The sequence below is a fragment of the Balaenoptera borealis genome (assembly GCF_965194805.1).
Source record: "Balaenoptera borealis genome assembly, chromosome: 9".
In the NCBI taxonomy this organism is placed as follows: Eukaryota; Metazoa; Chordata; class Mammalia; order Artiodactyla; family Balaenopteridae; genus Balaenoptera; species Balaenoptera borealis.
Genome location: NC_138873.1, coordinates 4,921,161 through 4,935,708, shown reverse-complemented (window position 1 = coordinate 4,935,708; position 14,548 = coordinate 4,921,161). Strand labels below are relative to the sequence as shown.

Genomic DNA, 14,548 nt, shown 5'->3' with positions numbered 1-14,548 from the left:
TAGGCAACTCTTTAGTTCATAAATGAGCGTGATTGAATGTGAGCATTCACAGTGAGCATTTTCTGTGCAATTCTTATTATGCTGCATGCTTAGCAAATTCATTTTTCAAAGATAGTTCAAAGGCAAATGTCATTCTGCCCGCCACCCCCTGCCCCCAAATCAGGTGTATACATTTACCAACAACTTCCAAATGAATAGAGTAGGCATTACTAAGGTCTTAGCAATCGCGGCTATAGGCAGGATTTCAATCAGTGTGTTTGACCTCAACAGCACTGGACACAGGGGGATTCATTTAAAAGTGGTGCGACTAAAGACCATCATTTAATGGGCTACATCATGCAAGCACTTCAAATGTACCTATTTTTTTTTTTAATTTTATTTATTTATTTTTGGCTGTGTTGGGTCTTCGTTTCTGTGCGAGGGCTTTCTCTAGTTGCGGCAAGTGGGGGCCACTCTTCAGCGCGGTGCGCGGGCCTCTCACTGTCGTGGCCTCTCCTGTTGCGGAGCACAGGCTCCAGACGCGCAGGCTCAGTAGTTGTGGCGTACGGGCTTAGTTGCTCCGCGGCATGTGGGATCCTCCCAGACCAGGGCTCGAACCCGTGTCCCCTGCATTGGCAGGCAGATTCTCAACCACTGTGCCACCAGGGAAGCCCCAAATGTACCTATTTTTAAAACGGGAGCTTTGCCAGTGAGACTCCAGACCTTGAGCTTACCCTTTAGAAGGTGTTTTCTTTTCTTTTCTTTTTTTTTTTTTTTTGGTTGCAAAACAAACATCTTTTTGCTGGAGTGCGCTGGTAGGGGGCCCAGGCCTCCGGGTGTTGGGCTGTCAATGGTGTGGGCACCGCCCGTCACTGGCGCGGGCTCTGGGAGATGAGTTTGGATGACCCCACTGTGCTCACCTGCAGGGTCCCTGCCAGGTCTGCTCTGTCGGCCTCCTGCTTTCATTCTGGCCAGGTCTCACCAGGCAAGGATGTTGTCTTTTCTGATTAAATTTCATATGGGCCTACAGGTGATGACAGGGAAGAAGCCAGGTACAAGCGACCTTGACCTTCACTCGGGGGCTCTGGGCTTTTGGCCTCAAGAAAGAGTAGGAGACGTAATGGAAAGATCCTGGCTGGGATCTCAACTCTGCTTCATAATGGTGGTGTTTTCAAGGTTTGAAGAGCTGCCTGTTCCATTCTGTACATTTGAGGGAGCTTTGAAATTAACATCTGGGTTCAGCAATGTCCTGCACAAGAGTCCCTTAGGGTCACTCCAGAGGCCAGACCTTGGCTGGCTGGATGCTATTTTGACATGAAACCCTCACATGCTTTGGGTAAGTTGGCCCGTGAGAGGAAAGTGGGGAAGGGGGAGCGGGGGAAGGGCGTCCTCCTCTCAGCCTCACGAGCAGAGGCTGCACCCTGTTGGGCCGTGAGCCAGCCCAGCACATCATCCCTGGGCGGCCTGAGGATGGCGCACCGATCTCGGGCCCATCCTACGACGCGGCCTCAGCATCATGTGGATTCTTGAGTTACAAGCCTCTGCTTTTCAGGAATCCATCTGGTTCTGGCGAACTGATCACCATTGTGGTTATACCGCTGTGGAAAGACAGAAAAGAGACATGGTAACCACACTGGATGACTTCTCTGTTGCTCATTGTGGAAACAAGTTTGCACCAATTTCACCTCTCCCTATCAGAGATCAAAATGAAGTAAAAATTTGAGGTATAAAAAGCACCTGATCTGGAATCAGACCTGGACTTACATCTTCATCTCACCACTTAAATCTGTGCAAGCTTGGGCAGGTCGCTTAACTTCTCTGGTTCTCCCGTTTGCTCATTTGTCAAAGTAGATAGACTAGGGCCACAGGTTTCCCTGGGCCCCGTGAGAACTGAGTGAGGTAATGCGTGTGTGACAGGCCTCATAAACTCTTACGAGTCACAGGAAAGCCACGGGGTGGGTGGGTCTCATTTTTTTTTTTTTGGCCGAGTTGCTCAGCTTGTGGGATCTTAGTTCCCCTACCAGGGATTGAACCCAGGCCACGGCAGTGAAAGGGCCAAGTCCTAATGACTAGACCGCCTGGGAACTCCCAGGTGGGTCTCTCTCTCTCTTTTTTTTTAATAAGTTCAATTTTTTATTAATAATCTTGGAACAAATATGTTAACAATTCCTTAGAGTTATATGGCATTTTTACAATTTTGAAAGAACTTTCACATACACCAATTAAACCCTCACAACATCCCTGTGAGGTAGGCAGGGTTGGTGTTATTTTCCTATTACTAGTGAGGAGAGCAAGGCTCATGGGTGAAATAAGGTCACACAGTTGGTTAGCGATGGAGCCAGAACTGGAACCTAAGCCTTTGGACACGCCTCCCTGAGAACATTCAAGTAATGACGTCCTACGCTATATAATGAACATTTCTCTCCTACGATGATCAGATCTATTTTTATAAGTTTGGTATCACCTTTTCCTAATATCCAAGAACACTGAGTCACAGTTTTGATGAGACGTTTCTTCCCTGTTACTGGACAATTTCTCTTTGATGTATCAAGCACCATCCTAAGATGAAACTTACTTGTGTTTTAAGTTTTGAGGATCCTTGGCTCTAAGTTCTAAATTATGATATAAAAATTTATTTTAGAAATTCTGCAAAAGTATTCCTATGTTGAATATGTCAAACTTACTTAAACAAAACCAACACCAGCCTGTTTACATTTTTGAAAGCTTTGCAGTCTTTCCCAATAAGATGTTTAGATGTGTCTAAATGGAAAATAGGGAAAGGTGTTTAGCAACATTACTGGGAAGCCTATGCAGAGTGCACCTAAACGCAAGTCACATCACACTGATTTGTTTGTGTTGGCCTTCCAGAGGAAGGAAAACCATTAGAAAGCTTTCAGGTTTGATACCATCTTATGTGTGACATCGTCAGCAACAAGCTGGAAAAATCTGAACTGTACCAATAGCGGGGTTTAAGCAGTAGTGATCAAAGCCTACGTATGTATGGTGAAAAGGAAGAAAGCACTTGCTCTTCAGTGGTTTTGCCTAGGTCCAGTGTAAGTGTACTTATCAAGGCAGATTTTAAGCTATAGCATCTCTTGTGTTAAATTTCCAAATGTGAAATATGGTGGCGTTATCAACTTGGAATGTAAGACTGAAACTGAATGGAACTGACCCCAAACTACCTGTCAAAAGCAGAGTAATGCTCCTTGGGCATAAAAGGCAAGGGATAAAACACAACGGCTCTGGTGTGGAGACAAAAGCAGCAAATGCAAACCTTCCGGTTAAAGTGAACCATAGACCATCAGGCATGTAAAGCAGGTTTTAAAAATATGAAAATGACACTGAGCTGTATTATCAGGAATTATATTCCTAAAGTTCTAGTTTTGGCCTTTTAAATTTAAGAGCAATAGGAAGAAGAAACCTAAGCCTGTGGGGAGGGTGTGGGGCAGAAAATGAATGGGACCTAGAAACGGGGGCTGAGGAGGTGGGAGGTTAGGGAACAGCAAGAAACAGCGTAGAAATATTCCAAATGGATTTAGAATCCCTCTGAATACATCCTCTCCAAAAATATTTGCTAAATTGAGAGATCTGGTCAAAAAAGTTGGTGACAATAAAAGTGACTCTTTTATCTTACAAAAGAAGTATTTAAGTATAGATTAGAAATCATGCTGTTAAAGATTAGTCCACTGATCAAGCTGTAGAAGCTGAAACTTAAGTGCTGCTGTCAGATACATTGCAGAAAACTGCTTCCAAATATAGAATTACCGTAGCAGGACTCAACATTAATGAAACCATTAAAAAACAAGCACTTAACTTTTTATAGTTGAAGTCTAACGAAAATACATTGGTACCCTTAAGAAATGTAACAGTTTAAGGTGAAATTGCAGCTATATTTAAGTTTTCCATCAAGAATGTTGTAGTTTGGTATACTGGGCTCAAAACGAACTACACGTTTGAAATGCGTAGAGACTACAGTATATTCCTTACATAGCATCTGTTTCATCATCATCTTCGTGTTTTCTCTTCAGTGGGTTTGGTTCATTGGCCGTGCTCTGTGATAAAACCATGTTGGTGGTAATAAGAATATTTTGGGGCCCAATCATTGAAGGAATAAGCAGAACATTTTGAACTGCAGTTGTTGCAGGAACGATAGTAGGAGTGGTAGGTCTGCTACTAACAGCACCAACACTTAACCGTGGAACCAGTCTTCCTTGGTTAGGTCCCTTTTTAATTAAGGACTTTAGCCTGTAGTTCGGAGCTGTTAAGCAATATCTGTCAGGTGGCAGTCTGGGTCCTGCGTATGGCTTAATCAGTGGTAAAGGGGTTTGATTTTTCTGCCTTGTAATATCCAGTAAAAAATCTCTAGGGGGAGGAGAGGTAAAAGACTGGTCAGCCCGACACTGGATTGCCAGTCTCACATGATCTGCATCAACATTAGGTTTCTTAGCATGGCTTGAATAAATTTTTGCGTCATGCAGAATTGAAGTCATATATCAGAAAGCAAATTCCAACATTTGATTTTTAACCCTTTGCTCGTACTCCATAATTCCCATATCCTTCAGGATCTGTGCCATCACCGAGGCATCTCTCGGAGCGTTCTTGGGAGGTGCCATCTTGCCCGACTGCATGTTATCTTGCTGCTCGTCATGCAGGGTCTCTTTTTTTTTTAATTAATTAATTAATTAATTAATTATTTTTGGCTGTGTTGGGTCTTCGTTTCTGTGTGAGGGCTTTCTCTAGTTGCGGCGAGCGGGGGCCACTCTTCATCGCGGTGCGCGGGCCTCTCACTGTCGCGGCCTCTCTCGTTGCGGAGCACAGGCTCCAGACGCGCAGGCTCAGTAGTTGTGGCGCACGGGCTTAGCTGCTTTGCGGCATGTGGGATCTTCCCGGACCAGGGCTCGAACCCGTGTCCCCTGCATTGGCAGGCAGATTCTCAACCACTGCGCCACCAGGGAAGCCCCAGGGTCTCTCTTTGAACCCAAATGTTGTTTACTCAAAGGTTCAGACTCATCTGGAGGACCCATGGGTGTTCCCCGTCTTCTCCTCTGCCCACTCCTGTGCCTCACACAGAGGGGCGCCCAGCACAAAACTAGGACAGCAAAGAACTGCCCCCTGAAATCTCCGCGGGCTGGGGGAGACCCACGGCTCTGCATAGACCCATCCCGAGGGCTGACCCACCAAACAGGAGGAAGCCCTTCTCCCAGGTGGCTCCCGGTTACGGAGGGGCACCTGCAGGGCTGGCAGCCCACTCTCGTCCTCACCTCAGCCTCGTCCTCGTCAGCAGTTCAGCCCGTGGGGCTCCCTCACAGGGCACGGAAGGGGTCTGCTCCAGAAGCAGCGAGAAGCAGTGTCCTTGGCATGAACAGGTGCATCCTCTAGAGGGGGAGCAGGGTGGGACATCGTCCCGGCTGCCGAGTGGTACAGATGGGCCAGGGGCCAGGGGATGTCACTTTATCTCCTTGTAGACCCTGCTTGGGGTGGCCTTGGGAAGCCCGGCCAGAGGACAGTTACTTGTTATTAATATCCAGTTCTCAGAATACTTCTCCCTTTCCAACACATGTACATGTGCATTCTTGTTACTGACTGAAAATACTAGTTTTCCTGATAACTCACAGACATTGAAATGACTATTTCTTAACTACCAGGACTGGAAAGGGATTGGGGTGGTTGCACGACCGAGGCCATTACGAAGCCCTCTGCGCACAGAGTGACTGACAAGCAAGAAGGTGGAGGGCGTTAGGAGGTGTGGGATTCTCCTCTGTCTTAAAGAACTTGCAATCTGCCTGGGAAACTAAACACTAGACATGAAAAGGCAATAGACACTCGTTTTGCAGTTCAGAGAAAGTTGGCCCTACGGAGGAGGCAGTGCTGGAGCTACTCAGCTAACCGGATGCAAGCTGTCCCTACGGGGGAGGAGGGTACCCAGGGAGGAGGTACCCTACCCAGCTCACTGCTGCAGCTGCCCCGGGGAGAGCAAGAGGCGCAGTCTCCATCTCCTACGCACAGAGGCACTGTTCCCGGCGTTCGCATAGATCTGCAGTGAGTTTTAATTTACTACCTTTTAAAAAAGTTGTCATTTGCCTGCTTCAAAGCAAACCTGCAGATTGGCTCATACGATGCCGGTGCAGCGTCTTGTTTCTGAGACCACACCAGTTTCACGTATAGTCTTCCCTTTTCCTCGCCGGCTCCCTCCCATTGCGGCAGAGAGGCCCGGATGAGCCACCTAGGATCATCTCTGTTCCCATCACACTTTGTCTTTTATTTAAGGATGTTAATTCTCCTAGCAGCTCCTTATCTGCCTCTTCAGTCCTCGGGACTCTGAAGGCGACGCCCATCAGCTCTCTCCTGACAGCTGTCTCCGCACCCCAAACAGCTCGAGAGGCGCCCCTCTCTTCCTCGAATCTGCTTGCTTTCTCTTCCATCAGGACTTCTTGTTGGATCGCGACTTGATGTCCAGATTCCCCTGTCTACCTCCCTGCCCAAGACTCCACTTCAGGTTGTTAGCGTTGGGTGTTACGTGAGTCTGATGTTTTGGGGTAATAAATATGCAGAGGGAAGAGGCAGCTTGATTTCTCCTGAGCAGGTGTCTTCCACTTCTGCGTCTGGTCTTCTAGGGTTGTAGGCAGGTCACCGAACACAGGGTAGCTGTGTGAGCGACGAGGGGCACACGGAAGAGCTGGACCATCAACCACCCGCCCCTTCCTCGGGATGCCTTCCCCTCGTCCCACCCAGGTCAGGGTACCGACCCCCCAGGGCCTGGCTGCACTTGTTCCCAAGAAGCTGTGGTTGGTTTCCCTTGGAAGCAGTCCTTCCCTTGATTGTTGTCTGGGGCTTTCCCCCTCTCTGTGTGTGTGTGCTGTTCACAGTCAGACATTTCAGAGAACCGTTTGCTGAGTTCCGCGGGCCCACCCTCGCCTGCCAGCCCGCTCAGCCGTCCCATCGCTGCGCCTTCGCTGCCGGGATCGTCTCAGCCTCCTGCGCTGCTCCAGGCCGTGACCGCCAAGAATGGAAAAGGGAAAAATGAGTTTCTTAGAGTGGAACCCAAAGCTCGGTAGCCGGATGACATCCCTATAATTGAAGTATTTATGTGTCTAAATATTTCAGCGGCGTCCGCGAATAAACAGGCCGTGCACAGAAGTGGATCTATCACACCCGGGCAGACGCCGGCGCGGCGGGCGCACACCCGCAACCGTGCCACTGTTCTTGGAACACGGGAAGGGTTTTCTCTCCTTGAGTCCCCATTAATTTAAATCAAAACTAAAGTGCACTGTGGCTGTCTTCTGCTGGAGACACTTTCCACTTCACACGTTGTCAACCTCATTTACCTTGTTGCTGCTCGGCGGTGGTCACCTCCGTGGAAACGCAGACCCCGCAAAGCGGCGGCCCTCCTCGGCGGCCCCTTCTCCCCCGCCCCTCTCCCCCTCCCCTCCCCCTCCCCCGCCCCTCTCCCCCTCCCCCTCCTCCCCGCCCCTCTGCCCCTCCCCCGACCCCCCTCTCCTCCCCCCCCCTCCCCGAGGCCACTCCCTGTGCGGAAGCCCTGGTGCAGGTGTGTGGCCTGAGGAAACCTCTCACCTGGCATCACTGCTGGACTCCAGTGAAGTCCAGCCCCGGTCTCTCTCTCCTTGGGGTGTTTGCAAGGACTCAGATGTTGGGAAGGAACTGAAACGACAGTTTCATGGAGCATTCCCCGGGAGGCGGAAGGCGGAGGCAAGGGCAGGTCTTCAAACAAAACAAAGGGGAAGAGGCGGTGATGATCTGACAGTGAAGGTGAGCTGATAGCTGTGGGCCAAATTCGGGCCGAATTCTATTCTAACAGGCAGGGACTTGCTGTCAGCACTAAACAAAGTGTCTGAAGATATCATTTTAAAATGCAGATTTCTGGCTTCTCTGAAGTATGGGTCCCTCTGCCCTGCCGGCCTGAGTTTTCCTCGTGGAAGTGAGTGGGCTGGCCTTCAGTGGGGCTGACTTCCCCACACGCTGTCCCCTGCCCCCAGCTGACGCCCTTCACTCAGTTGTGGACTTGACCTGTCCCTCTGGGCTTTCAAAGCTTTGGGCTCCTGCCCCGAATTTGGTAACGCTGGGCCCACCACCTACCTGCTGCCTTTGTACAGAATCTAGAGGAAAAGCTTGCACACAGCACACACGTGATTCAAGCCCATTTCATGGCACACCTGAAAGTTAGATGTGGCCTTTGAATACTTCTCATAATGAATAATTCCCTGACAATAGCTTCCAAACATGAGACAACCAGCTTTAGAAAGGAATCTAGGTTTTCTTCATAAATTCAAGTAGCACACCGAAAGCGGAATTCATTGACCTCAGCGCGCATGTATTGACCCCCCGCTCTGGGGTGGGCCCTGTGAGCTTCTGCCCACTTCTCTCACCAGAAGGCGAGCTCCATGGGTCAGGAGCTGCGTCTCCTCAACTGCCCCACCTCAGAGCCTGAGCCAGGTGATTGACGCAGACGTTTGAACATGAGTGGATGAGAAGACAAGGGAGACGTGGCAGGGGCTCTGTCAGGAGGACATCCAGCCGCTGTGGGAAGAGCAGAGGGGATTTCTTCCAGCCACATCGAGAGAAAATGGGGCAGGGAGGAGGGCTCAGTGTGTGCAAAGGCCAGGAGGCTGGAGAAAGCAGGGCACGTACGGGGAACAGAGAAGGAAAGGGGCTGGTTGCAATAAAGAGAAAAGAGACTGCAGGGTCCGGCAGGGGCCACGTCACTGTGGCCTTGCACACTCCTCCAGGGAGTTTGGAACGGTTGTCAGAGGAAGATGACAGGTCAAGGGAAGAAGGAGACAACGAACCCAAAGTCCAGGAGTTTTAACAAGAGGGGGAAGAAGCAACGGTGGAGAAGCAGCAACAGAGAGGAAAGAAGACCTCATTTCAGTGTCCCCGTGGCGGAATGGGCGTCCCCTCTGGAGAAGGTGCGGGAAGCCAGCCTCTGGGGGACTCAGGCTGCACTTAAGATTGGACGGTGGAGTCAGACAGACCTGGATTTAAATTCCAGCTCTGATGTTTGTCTGATCTTGGGAAAAATCCTTCATGACTCTGGGCCCTGGTTTCCTTATTTGGAAAATAAAGCTAACTTTGCATGGAGTTGTGAGGGCTGTATAAGATGATGTATGTAAACCTGACAGTGGTGATAAGAAACAAATAAATGATAGCCATTACTTATTTTGGAGTCCCTTACCTGCAATGACCTACCTGGAAGACAGAAGCTTCTCAAGGCCTTTCTCTTCCTTGGACTCAGCAAGCCCACCCGACCAGACAGGAAACCTGGGTCCAGGGCATCCTTCCAAACATGGCTTTTATAGATTAGGATGGAAATACATGAAAGCAAAGAATTAGTTTGTAGGGCTGCTGCAACAAAGTCCTACAAACCGATGGCTATAAAAACCAGAAATATGTATTGTCTCAGTTTTGGAGGCTAGAAGTCAGAGACCAAGTTCTGCAGGGTTGGTTCCTTCTGTGAGGAAGACCCTCTTCAGGCCTCTCAGGTTCGGTGGTTGGTGGCATCCCTGGTGTACCTGGGTTTGTGGAAGCCTCACCCCGATCTCTGCCCTCATTTTCACAGGGTGTTCATTCTCCCTGTGTGTGTGATGGAACAGCAAATGTGATGGATAAAGCTTTAAAAAGCATCCCTTCTTTTTCTTGACAAATGAAGACTCTGTCACTTGGTTTGCTGTCTTCTTCTCCACCCTGGTTCTGTCATATACCTGGGTGCTCCCAGGGTACACTCGATGGCCTGGACCCTGGCATTTTGACCGTCATAGTTCCAGTGACCCCTCCCCCACTTCATCATGACCACTCGATGACACGGTGTCATTGCAACATCAATAGTATACACGTCCCTCTCTCCAGCTCAATCTGCTTCTCCCAGTTTAGTGAAACTCTGTACTGTACCCATTTCTGCCTCCCTCCAGCCCCTGGCAACCGCCATCCTGCTTTGTGTCTCTCAGAATTTGACTACCCAAGGTCCCTCATATAAATGGAATCTTACAGTCTTTGTCTTTTTGTGGCCCAGCTTATTTTGTTTAACATTGTGTCCTCAAAGTTCACCACCTTGCAGCATGTGTTAGAATTTCCTTCCTCTTCAAGGCTGGATAATATTCCATAGTATGTACGTACCACATTTCATTTATCCATTCATCCTCTGATGTATGCTTGGACTGCTTCCACCCTTTTGCTATTGCAAATACTGCTTCTATGAATATGATGCACAAACACCTTTTCAGGACCCTACTTTTAATTCTTTGGGGTTTCTGCTCAGAAGTAGAATTGTTGGATCGTATGGTCATTTTATTTTTCATTTGTTGAGGAATCTCTATAGAGGCGTCACCTTTTTACATTCCTGCTGACAGTGCGGAAGGGTTCCAATTTCTCTACATCTTTGTCAACACTTTTTATTTTCTGTTTTATATATACTACACATATATATAGTAGCCATCCTAATGGGTGGGAGGTGGTATCTCATTGTGGCTTTTATTTGCATTTCCTTAATGGTTATGATATTGAGCATCTTTTCATGTGCTTGATGGTTACGTGTACATCTTCTTTGGAGAAGCGTCTGTTCGAGTCCTTTGCCCAGTTATAGCATTCTCTTAGCAGCATTTGATGGGACCGGTCTTGTCCTTTCGGTCTTCCCATTGGCTCCCTTGACACCAGATGCTTCTATAATACTTCCCCCATGCCTCTGGCTCTTTTCAGTCTGTTTTCCTAGCTCATCCTCCTTTACCCAACTTCTGCGTCTCATGCTGCCTCACAGGTTTTTCTCTGAGGTCTCCTTTCCCTCGTGCTCCACTCTTGCAGGGAGATCTTATCCCTGCTCATGACTGTTGCCAACTCGAAGCACCGTTTGTATGGTGGTGACCCTTAAATTTAAATTTCTGAATCAGCAGTTTCTATGAATTCCAGATGCATGTCGTCTAATGGCCCACATGACATTTCCACTCGCATATCTTAAGGGTACTTCATCACGTTCCAGACTGAACCCATGCTCTGCCCCCAGACTCCTTCTTCCTCCTGGATTTTCTGCTTTGGTAAAAGGAACCATTATCCATCTGGTCCCCAGAAACCTCACAATTAAGACATCTTTACCTTCCTCCCTTCCTCTTGAGTCTTGAGGATTTCAGCTTCTAAATACATTAAAAAACCCTCATGTGGATGTCACTTTCATCTTCCATCCATCCTCGTTGCCACCACGTGTGTCTAACTCTTACTGTGGTCCTCGAAGTCCACCCCAACATTGACTTTTATTTTATGTGCTACGTGAGTAGTGGTCTCTTTACAATGTGCATTGGATCGTCTCTGTCCAGTCCTTAAAATCCTTTATGGGCTCCCTGTGTTCTAACAGTAACATTCAGTGACTCCCACCTACCACAGGGTGGGAGTGAAAGGGGAGCAGAGGAGTGCGGGGGGCTGAGCTTCAGGGACAACCCCCCCCCCCCAAGGAAGATCTGAAGAATGGGAAGACCCAGGAGAAATCAAGGCCAGGAAGGCAGGGGCAAGACCAGGAAAGGGGAGAAAATGGAAGCTGGGGGAAACGCACGTGAAGAAAAAGATGACGGCCTTGTCAGATGATGCTGAAGTGTGCAGAGAAGGGAGGGCTGGACGATGCTTGGAGTGAGTTGAGGAAAGAACATGAGGCAAGGAAGTGGAGACCGTTCCTTTGAACTTTTCTGAAAAGCAGAATTAGAGGGAGTGTTCGCTTGCTAGGACTGTTGTAACGAAGTACCGCAAACTGGGGGGCTTAGACAACAGCCACCTGATTTCTCACAACTCTGGAGGCCAGAGGTCTGAGATCAACGTGTCAGCAGGTGTTGGCAGGGTGGGTTCCTTCTGCGGCTTCTCCCCTCAGCTTGTGGACGGCCGCCCTCTCCCTGTGTCCTCAGAGAGGCTTCCCTCTATGCCCAGTTCCCTCCTAGCGGGACACGGCCACATGGGACTGGGGCCCATCCTAATGGCCTCATTTAACTTAATCACCCTTTCGAGGCCCTGTCTCCAAATATGGCCACATTCTGGGGTCTAGGACTCCAGCATATGAGTCTGGGGGGCGGGGAGGGGGAAAATTCAGCCCCTAACAGATGGGGAGTGAGATCCTGGGGCATTTGTCACCTCTAAGCTCCTTCTACATGAATTCCGGGGCTGACTTGGCTTTTTCCTGCCTAAGTTACTCTCTTCTCTTTTCCTAGTTTCCCCCTTGTCCCCCCTCCATTAGGTCAGTAAAGATGTCGGCTCTTTAGACAACACCTCTCTGCTCTTTCAAGCTGAGAGTCTCTCCCCGCAGTGACACTCCTTGTTTTTGCCAGTTTCCTGCAGTCATTTACTTCTTTTTTTTTTTAATTGTTTTAAAATTTTTATTGGAGTAAAGTTGATTTTCAATTTTGTGTTAGTTTCAGGTGTACAGCAAAGTGAATCAGTTATACGTATATATATACATATATCCACTCTTTTTTAGATTATTTTCCCATATAGGTTGTTACAGTGTACTGAGTAGAGTTCCCTGTGCTATGCAGTAGGTCCTTGTCAGTTATCTGTTATATATAGTAGTATGTATACGTCAATCCCAATCTCCCAATTTATCCCCCCCTTGCCCCCCCTCCGCGGTAACCATAAGTTTGTTTTCTACGTCTGTGTGCCATCATTTACTTCTGTTTCTTTGAGCAGAGTCTCTCCTTACAGACTGTGAACTTGACTGTCAGACTCTTACGTGTTCTGTTCACTGTTACATCCCGAGGGTAATACCATGTGCCAAGTCTAGGGCTTGGCACATGGTACGTGCTGCATAAATATTTGTTACATAAATAATTGATTGAAGGAAGAAAACCAACGTGCTCCCGGGTAAAAATTTACTTTCATTTTGCATATTTCTAAAAGTATATTCCAGAGGTTCAGTGACTCATGCAAACAAACAGAGCAAGGCACGTTTAGGCTAGAGATCAAGACCACCGATCACAGGAGCTGAGATGGACGGCACCTTTGGTAACTTGCTGTCGATTACTCGGTGTTCATTACCCCACAATCCAACACCTGTGCGTTGAGCCAGGCACCAGCTTCTCCACTCTTTACGTATTTGAAAGGGGTTATCGTGTAAATTTCCCTCTTTTCCAACATGTTCTATAAATTCACACTAAAATACTTTAACTGCAAGAAAGTTACCTCTTTGAGGTTGTGTATTCGGTTTAGTTTTCTTGAAATGCTCCCTCTATCAAGGCGTTTGGAGGAAGACCCCCGAATTCCTTAGCAACACTATGACATCGGCCCCCCGCTCTCTGCTGCTGGCCCACGCTAGTCTCCCCTGACCTCAGGGCCTTGAACTTGCTAGCTCCGCCTAGGATGCTCCTCTCCCAGCTCTCAGCCCTTCTGGTCATATGTGAAATGCCCCCTCTGCTGAGGGGCCTTCTTTGCCTTACATATGTGAGGAGCATCGATCTTTAACTTTCCCTGGTCACCTATCACAGTCTGTATGTAGATCACTCCTGTCTTTGCCAGCTTTTCAGCCATTCTGTCTGCTGGAATGAGAGCCCCACAAGGACAGGGCCGTTATTCTCAGGAAGTCTTGAGTCCTCAGAATCCAGAGGAACACATGGCACAAAGCCTTGTATGATACGTATTTGTTCGAGGGATAAAAACATTTTTAGGTGGGCATTTGATTCCATTACAAGAATTTAAAGAACTGAAGAGTTAGATTAACTTGTAGAAAACAAGAGCAAAAGCAAAACAGGCTTTCACTTTTAAATGGAGCAAGTTTTAGGTGAATATAGACATTTTATGAAAATGACACCTAAGCGTATAGGATTAAAAGTCTCCCGGTGTGGAGAAAGGCCAGACTATGCTTCACCGTGTTGCCACCAGCGGGCTGGGCATCCCCGAAGCCATGGGATGAACACGACACGTGCCGTGGACTGAACTGTGTGCCTCCCAACTTCAGACGTTGAAGCCCCACCTCCTCATGTGATGTCTTTGAAGACTCGGGCTTTGGGAGGTGATTAGGTTTAGATGAGGCCATGGGGGCGATGGGATTCATGTCCTTGTAAGTAAGAAGAGGCCGGAGAGCTTGTCTTTTCGCTCTCCACCGTGTGAGGACACAACGAGGAGTTGGCCCTTCAGGCCAGGAAGGGACGCTCACCAGGACCCAACCTTGCTGGCACCCAGATCTTCGACTTTCAACCTCAGAACTGTGAGAAATAAGTGTTTGTTACTTAAACTGCCCAGTCTATGGAATTCTTATGGTAGCCTGAGCTGACTAATACAATATGTCTCGTGAAGGTGGTAATTGTATGTGCTGATAATTCCTTAAAGACAAGAAAGTGTGTGCACCGCCAGCTATACCAGGGCCCCAGGGCCCCCCATGGGCCCCCATGGCTCAGTGTCTGCTTGGTCAATCAAAATCAGATAAACAACAAGGTCCTACTGTATAACACAGGGAACTATATTCAATATCGTATAATAAGCCTTGATGGAAAAAATATGAAAAAGAATATATACATATATGTGTAACTGAATCACTTTGCTGTACAGCAGAAATTAACACATTGTAAATCAACTATACTTCAATAGGATAAATTAA

The 14,548-nt window shown here is 48.1% G+C and overlaps 1 pseudogene across 1 annotated transcript; it reads right to left on the bottom strand.

Annotated features, from left to right (window-relative positions):
- Positions 1 to 1,573: 1,573 nt before the first annotated feature.
- On the bottom strand, positions 1,574 to 4,607 carry LOC309634488 (transcription initiation factor TFIID subunit 9B pseudogene; annotated as a pseudogene). Its single transcript has one exon. The product of its transcript is annotated as a transcription initiation factor TFIID subunit 9B pseudogene (transcript).
- Positions 4,608 to 14,548: the final 9,941 nt, after the last annotated feature.